The following is a 9767-nucleotide window of genomic DNA, read 5'->3' on the forward strand; positions in this document are numbered from 1 at the left end:
TACTAATAATCCTGTTTAGCATGATCAGACGAAACACATCGAGATCGATTGATATTTTATCAAGAAAAAGCTTGATGCCAGAATCATTTGTATGCCTTATGTGCGATCTGCTAGTTAGCTGGCAAACATTCTAACGAAAGGTCTTAGTTTGCACTTTTTTTCATTTATTCGTGATAAGATGGGTCTTTATGATATCTATAACCCATTTTGAGGGGAAGTGTTGAAATGAGCTGGACCCCTCTAATCAGGAATGTAATCTTCCTAATTAAAGAGAAATATGATTGTAATTAGAGAAAAATATGGTTGTATAATTCCTAAATTGAGATCTTGAAGATTAATAAAATGACCCTATAGGTCTTAGAGGGTGTTCATTCCTTCTCCCACTGAAATCTCCATCTTCCTCTCTTCTTCTATCCCTCTTTCCCATCTCTGTGTGCCAACAATTTGCAGCTTGAAGATTCCAAAAAAGTAATACCTTGGAAAGCAAAAAGGGGTGGCAAAAGTGAATTGATTCCTATAGTGAGCTAAACTTTGTGAAGTCCAGACCATGCATAAAGAAACGTTTGAAGTACATCACATGGTTGAAAACAATTTCAGTTAGGTCTCATGCTTTTAGTTGGTTGGATGTTTACAGAATTTCAAATATAGAGAATTTCTAGGCCCTGTCTCGTCAGAAAAAGAAATAGGTATTAAATTCAGAACCAATGCATCTCTTTTGCATGCGTAACACAAGAAAAAAGTTGTTGCACAATCCAATGAAGTATCAACAATGGCCAGTTTTCCAGAAAAAAGAAATAGAAACAAAGTATGACAATAGAAATAAAATATGACAACACGAGGAAACAGTACCTGCCGATATAGACACGACTGAAACTTGATGTCCAACAAGAAGTAAAGGTCACAACTTCGCAGAACAGGACCAGGATGAATTCCCAAGTGTTAATCAAATATTTAGAAAGACCACTTCCTAACACAGTTTGCAAATGGCACCAGAGGTACCCATGAGTCCAGTGACAGCACAAAAAATAATAAAAGTAGAGTACATGTATATAGTTAATTAAAATTGGACCCACAGCTCAATTACTTGGTTTTGAATTTTACAATATGGAGGCCATGAAACTAGATATAGCTTGCTTAGTAAATACAAGGGCAAGAGGAAAAAAAAAAAGAAGAGAAAATAAGACCAATTAGAAGTTACATATAAAGACCAAAAACTTCAATTATTTACAGTTTGTGGCATATTTTTGGAAACTACATATGAAAGCAATTCACACAAAGACATGTTTCCTTTTAATTGTATCTTCTGATGTCATGCATCAATCTTGGTCTTCAAATTATTTGAATCATCATTAAGTCCTCAATCATTAACAAGATATTGAAAGTACAATCAATTCTCCTTCTCCAGTTATGTATCTCTGTGTATGTGTATAGGCCTTTTTAATTGCGTGAACAATTTAGCACATATTTCTTTTTACTTATTTAGGGATATTGAGAGAGCAAAGGAAAGCAAAATTAATAAGAAAGTGATCGCCAAATTAAGATAGATAATTAGGATGAAGAAGAAGAATTTTGATTCAGATTTTCGAAGTGGGCAGCATATGCCAAATAGGTCAGGCTGGGTACATTTTTTGTTGATCCAAATTAGACTGGATAATATATGGGCTGTGGTAGGTCAATTTGGAAAACACAAAACCCAAATCTGACGTGGTTTTTTTACCAGGTCCATTTTTTGACCCCAATTCAACCCATGTGTCTTCAAAAATGCATCAGATGAGGTCTAATTTGGTTTGGGACGTCAACCGAGCCAATCCGCAGCCCTAAGGAGTGCTTTGGGTAATCAAAGAACTTGGGCATAGTTGTGCAATGAAATAGATTACTGATTTCTGGGATTATAGCATTATCATCCTAGTTGGAGACAAAGTAATATAACTAATAATATTTACATTATTGAAATTCTAAATTTCCATCGGCCAATTAATTCCTGACATTGCATATGAAAAAAACCATGTGCACCTATAGTGCAAAATTGTGATAGACATGACAATAATGTAATGATTAAGAGAAATAACATATATGGTGAAGAACCAATCTATACATTTCAATCTGCCCACTTTGCTACTGGATATATTGGGAACAGATCATGAAAGGCACTTCTTTGCTTTAAACATCAGACCGAAGATGGAAAGGAGAAAACCCATCGTTTTAATAAATCACAACATCTCTAATCATCATATTAAATATATTTTTTAGATCTGAAAACCAGATTACCTGAACAAATCACTTAAGCATCTCCAGTGCACAAAGGAATCTGAATATAGATTATTTTACACAATCAACTTAAAATCACATGGATTGTCCCAACTACAATTTGATGGAAAATAAGAATTGATGTGCTCAAAGTAAAGAAAGCTAAAGAAAGCCACCTACTATTGCCGCCCTTCCTCTGTTACTTGAGAACTTCACTATTGTGCTTAATAGCAATGCAAGACTACAATCATTTTCTACTTGCTCTAGCTCGCTGAGATTCCACCTACATTTGATGAGTCATGTCTTATGATCCTTCTCTAGAAAGGACACACTATAAACATTGGATAAAGTCATAATTTATGCCAAATTGGAAATGAAGTCTGCATTACCCTAATGAAAAAATAAATGAGAAAGAAAACAAGTACAAAAATATTTATAGTTCTTTTTATGATGGAGCATGCATTCCAGAATAAATCTTTGCTTGGACAAAAATCTGACTTGTGTCCCCTCTTTCTTATTCACCTTTGAAGATCCATCTTCATCTACATGCAAGGGAAAGATAATGGTCCTACCAAGTAACAGTATTAACGTGTAGTACGCCATAATAGAAAGAGTTATTAGAAATTCAACATCAGAACACTACAGGAAAACAGGCTTTTCACTGCAGCATTTGCTGTTGCTAAATCCTTGCTGCTAATTCCACAGTTTCTGGCATTGTCACAAGGAGTTGATCCTCTGCAGTGCATTATTCGCACCACAGACAGCTACGAATACACGGATCGCTGCTATGTCATCAATCCCATAAATGGAAGGTTCTCACAGAGACCGTCGCATTGGAATGCCAAACACATGAGTAGTTACCAAACTCATTGGATAAGGAGATTGTGCAAGAGCCCTCCATTTTGAGATGGATGACATGGTGGCAATCCAAGGATGCACAGCCCTCTATGGTGCAAAAGATCCACCATAGAGGATCCCGATTCTGACACAAGGCATTTTGGTTGACTTAATTCCCTATTGCCTGTTTATGTTGAATATATTAAGTATAAAAATCAAATCTACCATAACAAAGCACAAATAAATTAGACACAAGTGGTTCATGTGCCTAGATCAAACAACTATCTGCAACATAGATGAGGATATTTTTAAATAACTTGACTTCAACTTCTCTACATACAAATATAGTAAAGTAGATAATGATTTGCAAGAAGTACCACTAGGGATAATAAGAAGCATCCCTCGATCATAGTCCTTAAAATCATAAAAGTATATCAACGAAGCCCATTCTGCCTATTGGGGTATAAGTCATTTGTGTGAGCCATTTTTTACCAACTAGGACACTTCGACTTAAGACCGAGATGACTTGGACCATGATATAACCATAGGCCAAGGAGAAATAGCAGCAGGTCTATGACCTCAGACAATGACCGATCTACTCACTAGACAGACGCCGATCTAATGAATGCCAACAACGCCGCCCTGAGGCTGAGGACCTCATACATACTCGATCGGCCCCAGATTCACGTTGAGGTGGCACCTCGGTGCAACTTCGACCTCAACACACCAACCCATTCAACGACAGAAATAACTCACTAGAATCTCCCATGATATCGCATGATCTCCTACGACTTCTAGAATATGGATAGAATCCATGACTAATGCTATGACTAACAACCCTAACTTGTAGGTTAGTCAGCAGAATCCATATCCTAGTGGCATAATAGACTAAGGCCTAACAACCTACTAGATTCGGGCTTAACGGCCTACCAGATCCATGTATAACAGTCTATAGCTCCATCTCTATATAAAGAGATAATGAGGAGAACTTAAGGTAAGCTAGAAAAAGGAGAATAATACTTGCACTCTCTCGCTCTCCCATCTTTTCTCTTCTTCTCTGTTCTCAAGCTCCGGCTAACTTAAGTATGGGAAGGTCCCCTATTGCAGCATCTCCGGCATGTGTGGACTTTCATTGTAGGTTCTTGAAGGAGGAAGTGCCCTCAAGGCAGATCTGAACTCTACGTCAGTGGGCGACCGATGTCAATTCGGAGACTCACAGCAACACCACCCCCCCATGGTGTAAGATAGAACATTAAACCATAATTTTCAAAAAAAATAATTCCAATACAACATGAACGGTCATCCTCTTTTTTTCTTTTTTTATTTTAATTAGGATTTTTTGAACTGCCTTGAACCAAATGGTTCAGGCTGTGCCGAACCGTATCGATGGAAAACTGATCTGGTTCCGACATACAAAATGACATGGTGGAGTCTTGGAAGAAGGGAGAAGAAATAGAGGAAGAGAGAGGGGGAGGAGGAGAGAGAGCAAAAAATGGTCTCCGATGACCGCCAAAGGCCATTGGAGGCCATCTGAGCTAGACTGAGCTTGGTAATGGTGGAGGGAGGGGGGAGAGAGGGGGAGATAGAGATCGAAATTATCGGATCAACGGAGGAATACCGATTCTAACATGACTTCTCCGACGGCCGGCGAGCAAGCATCAAGGGTGGCGAGGCCGAATAAGTTAATGACGGCCTCTGCCCTCCTCCCATGCAAAATAGAGGTTCGCCCCTCTTTCGTATTTTTTTTTTGTTTTTAACAAGCGAAGTAGGCAACTTGATTGCTGACTTCACCAAATTTTTTTTAAAAAAAATTGGTTGAAGTAGGAATTTTTTTTAAAAAAACTAACTAAATAAGATGAAGTCAACAATGTAGTTGCCCACTTCGTCTGTTATAAGCAAAAAAAGTCAAAATAGGGCAAACCCCTATTTCGAATCCGATCTCCTCTGCCTCCTCCGGCCTCAGTTGCCTTCCACTCTCTCAGAGCTGGCTCGCTGACCGTCGGAGAGCTCACAATAGCATCGCCAGCCATCCAAAGGCCTTTGAGGGCTTACAGTGATCCGATGAATTCTCCACCTCTCTCTTCTTCCCTTCCTTCGGTCTTATCGAGCTCGAAAAGAGCTCCGACATCCTCTAATGACAGCCGAAGGTCCTCTCTTTCTCTCCCTCTTCCCCTCCTCTCTCCCTCTCCCTCTCTTCCTCTCCTTCTCCCCCCTCTCTCTTCCTTTATTTCTTCTCCCTCTTCCCTTATCTGCCATGTCGGTTTGCACCGATCCGGTCTGATACAAAGGCATACCAACTTATACCGCCAGCCAGCAGGCACGAGTCCCGATTCTAGCTCCGAAAACCTTGATTTCATCCATTAAAACAAAAGTCAAAATGATAATATACTTTTTTTAAAACAACATATAGTCCCATCTCATTTTAACAATATACAACTCAACTCAGTCTTAATCCCAAACTAGTTGGGATCTGCTAATCACATTTTAACAATATATGATCAGTAATTTAAATAAAGCCAACATTTTAAAATAATATTTTTCCTAAATAGCTTCAGCGTTATGCTTAATAAGCATATTTATCATCAAACTGATATCAGATCCATCTCTTTTAAACACTAATTAGAGCAAAATCAAGAGATAGTAGATCCTTAAAAATAAGCAGAAGCACAAATCTTTTTTTTTCCTAATAAGGAAAGTATAAACACTGTATGAAGGTGCCTATGATCATAAACTATCTTTAGTGTCTAAGACATCAAATTTAAGTAACAATAAAGCTTTACGCATAGAAACGAAACCTTTTTTGAGGTGCAACCGCAGAGATCATGGTTTCAATGGTGGTATTTCTCTCGGCCAAATTGAGACACTGGCTTAAATCTGCACCTATAAAAGTAAAGAGATCAAGATACAGGTTATATATAAAGATCACGCATAACAGCAATCAGATCATATATCACCTTTTCTCCGGTTCTCGAAGAAATAGCAACCAATAAAGTAGGCAGAACTGTTCAAATTCTGAAATGGAAATCTAGCATTAGTGAACAAATATATAAGTTCGAAGCGCATTGGGATGGCATTGTTCGTACAGCTTCTCGGGACCTGCAAAACCATGAAGGAAATAGAGCCTCTAATGATCTTTTAAAATACTTCCAAGAACCTAACAAGCGGGAGAGAGATCTTTGATTACTCTGCTATGCTAGCTTCCAAAGTCTCTTAATACCTACTCCATGTTGAATAGAGCAAGCAAAGAGACATTGGGAAGTCTTCAATGGTGATAGCTAGAAGTGATTCCATCCAACGAGCTCGCAGACAAGACCAAAGAGGGAAAGTAAAATGGAGGGATAGGGTTTTCTCTTGGAAGCATTAGGGTTAGGGTGGAGAGGAGACGTCCAAAATCCTCCAAGAAAGAAAAGGGAGAGCAGAGAAACCACTGGAAGTGGGGCTGAGAGAGAGTAAATTTGATGCGGAAAAGTAGTTGTGAGTAGAGGTGCAAACGAGTCGAACCACTTGAGAGCTACTCGAGCTTGACTCGAGTCCGAGCTCGACTCGAGTCTAAGCTCGACTTGAGTCCAGACTCGACTTGATTATTATCGAGTTCCAGTCGAGTTCGAGTAGCTCGAATAGTTTTTCAAATTGAGCTCGAGTAGCAAAATACTCAGCTCAAAAGCTCGTGAACCTACTCGAATTTATATATACTTATAATAATATTATTTTTATTTATAATATATATTAATATATATATATATTATTAGTAGACATAGGCTCAATTTTGAACTCGAACTTGAGTTCAAGTATGGCTCGATTGATATTCGAGTCAAGTCAAGTCGATCTCGAGTTTGGCTTATTTTTCATCGAGCCGAACTAAAGCTTAGGATATTAAGGCTCGATCGATCTTGAGCCGAGTTTTGAGTCTAAATATTTTGAATCGAATCGAGCTCAAGCTTCCAGCTATGCGATTTGACTTGACTCAATTGCACCCCTAGTTGTGAGGTGGAGAAAGAAAATGATTTTAAATCATTATTTAAGAATATTTAAGAATTAGTGTTAATTATGATAATTATTTTTCTTCACATCCGGCATCAAACCGCCACATAAAATTATCCCATTCATAATGATGAAAATAATCCCAAACAAATGATAAAATAACATAAATACCTCCTAATAGGAAATCCGAAAGTCACCACATATTTGTCTTTGTGGGAGTTCTACAGTGCTCCTAAAATATTGTTTATACAAAGATAGAAAATATCCTTACCACTCATCAGACATGATTAATTAAGAAATTTTTATTTCAGCAGCTCAATGTAACAACACTCTGAAAGATACATATTAAGTATTTATATTCTGCACTTTATCATATGGGTATTCATATAATTACAATTGCCATACTTCATATAGATATATGATGCATGACCAAGTTCACATGACATGAAATTCAGTGGGAAGTCTTCAATGGCGATAGCGAGAAGTGATTCCACCCAACAAACCCATAGACAAGACGAAAGAGGGAAAGTGAGATGGAAGGATAGGGATTTCTCTTGGAAGCACTAGGGTTAGGGTGGAGAAGAGACATCCAAAACCCTCCAAGAAAGAAAAGGGAGGGTAGAGAAACCACTGGAAGGGGGGTTGAGAGAGAGTAAATTTAATTCAGAAGAGTAGTTGTGAGTAGAGGTGCAAACAAGTCGAGCTGCTAGAGAGCTACTCGAGTCCGAGCTCGACTCCACTTGGTTATTATCGAGATCAAATCGAGCTCGAATAGGTTTTCGAATCGAGTAAGATATTCGATTTAAAAGCTCGTAAGCCTACTCGAATTTATATGTACTTTTAATAATATTATTTTTATTTATAATATATATTAATATGTATATTATTAATAGACTAAAGCTCGATTTTGAGCTCAAACTAGAGTTCAAGTATGGCTTGATTGATATTCAAGTCGAATCAAGTTCATCTCGAGTTTTGCTTATTTTTCATCGAGCCGAGCTCGAGCTTAAGATATTAAGGCTCGATCGATCTTAAGTCGAGTTTTGAATCCAAATATTTTGAGTCGAGTCGACCTCAAGATTCCAGCTACTCAACTCAACTTGGCTCGATTGCACCCCTAGTTGTGAGATGGAGAAAGGAAACGATTTAATTATTTAAGAATATTTAAGAATTAGTTTTAATTATGATAATTATATTTCTTCGAATCCGACATCGAACCACCACATAAAAAAATATCCCGTTCATAATGATGAAAATAATCCCAAACAAATGATAAAATAACATAAATACCTCCTAACAAGAAATCCGAATGTCACCACATATATGTCTCTATGGGAGTTCTACGGTGCTCCTAAAATATTTTTTATACAAAGATAGGAAATATCCTAACCACTCATTAGACATGATTAATTAAGAAATTTTTATTTCAGCAGCTCAATGTAACAACACTCCGAAAGCTACATATTAAGTATTTATATTTTGCACTTTATCATATGGGTATTCACATAATTACAATTGCCATACTTCATATAGATATATGATGCATGACCAAGTCGCATGACATGGAATTCAGAAAGCAGCCACAAGGATACCACAAACACCACCGAGTCACCATGTCAAAATTATTAAGGACCCTTGACTAGGTTGAACAAGTCTTAGATGAAAGACTCATTTTCATGTTTGCTTGAGTGTTGCTGTTTGAAGCTGCATGGATACACGTTCAAGAGGTCTGAAGCTCTCTCTTGTACTTCTCCTGCTCAAAGTAGAAACAAAATATAGAATAAGCAAAAGATAAGCATAGCCAAATCTATATCATATTTGTTGGTAGAGCTGTTGCTCGACCGCGCCAAATTTATATCATATCTTCATAAGGCTAAATGTGATATATAAGCCCAAACTCAACATTTGCTGGAGCAAGCCGGATCGTACGAAAATCACTTCAACCTATGCACAGTTATCCATCCAGAATTGATATAAATATACTTGCTCAGGAAAAATATAGACATGGTTAAAACCAACATCCAACAGATTCCAAAAGACATTTCATCAAACAGTGGTACGGCATCTAACACGAGGCTATACAGACAAATCGAACCTATGCTCTTCACTAGAGATTGTAACGCAGGCGTTCATTTAGATGTCCACCATCCCCATTAATGTCCCGATGAGAATCAAACATCTAACAGATCCTAGGGCATTTCATCGAACAGCGGAAAGACATGTAGCCAAAAAAAAAAAAAACTATTTAAAACTATTTAAAACTTGTGCTAGCATCCATTATCTTCAAAATTGTTAAGATTTGATGCCTCAAGATTCGGTCCATACTGAGCCCACAGCGAGGTCTGTGATGACGAAGAAAATCCAACAAGTCCAAGATCAGCCCAAATGGAGTCCATATGGCAAAATTACGCACGAGAAAAGCTAGCACGGCCCATAAAATGATGGAAGCCGGCGACGGCGCAGCCAGGCCCGACGGATGCACGAGCACATGCAGAAGAGCACAGCCCAGCACACGGACGGTCCAAGTGTGGGTGCACGTGCGGGGCATGGCCCACAGCTCTTCATGTAATCCATCGTGAGTACGATCTACTTATACCTAGCAGATGAGATGGTGATCCATGTACTTGACGAGTCTTATCCGATGGTGCTGCAGTTGAAGCTCGAAGAGTTGTACATGATGAAGTCTCTCACCAATATTTTTT

The 9767-nt window shown here is 38.1% G+C and overlaps 1 long non-coding RNA gene across 3 annotated transcripts; it reads right to left on the minus strand.

Moving 5' to 3' along the window:
• Positions 1 to 854: 854 nt before the first annotated feature.
• On the minus strand, positions 855 to 9298 carry LOC140856393 (uncharacterized). Of its 3 annotated transcripts, XR_012139551.1 has the most exons (4): positions 5880 to 9298; positions 2424 to 2530; positions 2269 to 2308; positions 855 to 967 (listed from the first exon to the last, which is right to left on the minus strand). It is a non-coding gene; the product is annotated as an uncharacterized lncRNA (long non-coding RNA). The 3 variants fall into 3 exon arrangements; XR_012139552.1 differs by lacking the exon at positions 2269 to 2308; XR_012139550.1 differs by having other exon boundaries at positions 2269 to 2530.
• Between the last annotated feature and the right edge of the window lie 469 nt (positions 9299 to 9767).

This window comes from Elaeis guineensis, chromosome 3 (assembly GCF_000442705.2).
Source record: "Elaeis guineensis isolate ETL-2024a chromosome 3, EG11, whole genome shotgun sequence".
Lineage (NCBI taxonomy): Eukaryota > Viridiplantae > Streptophyta > Magnoliopsida > Arecales > Arecaceae > Elaeis > Elaeis guineensis.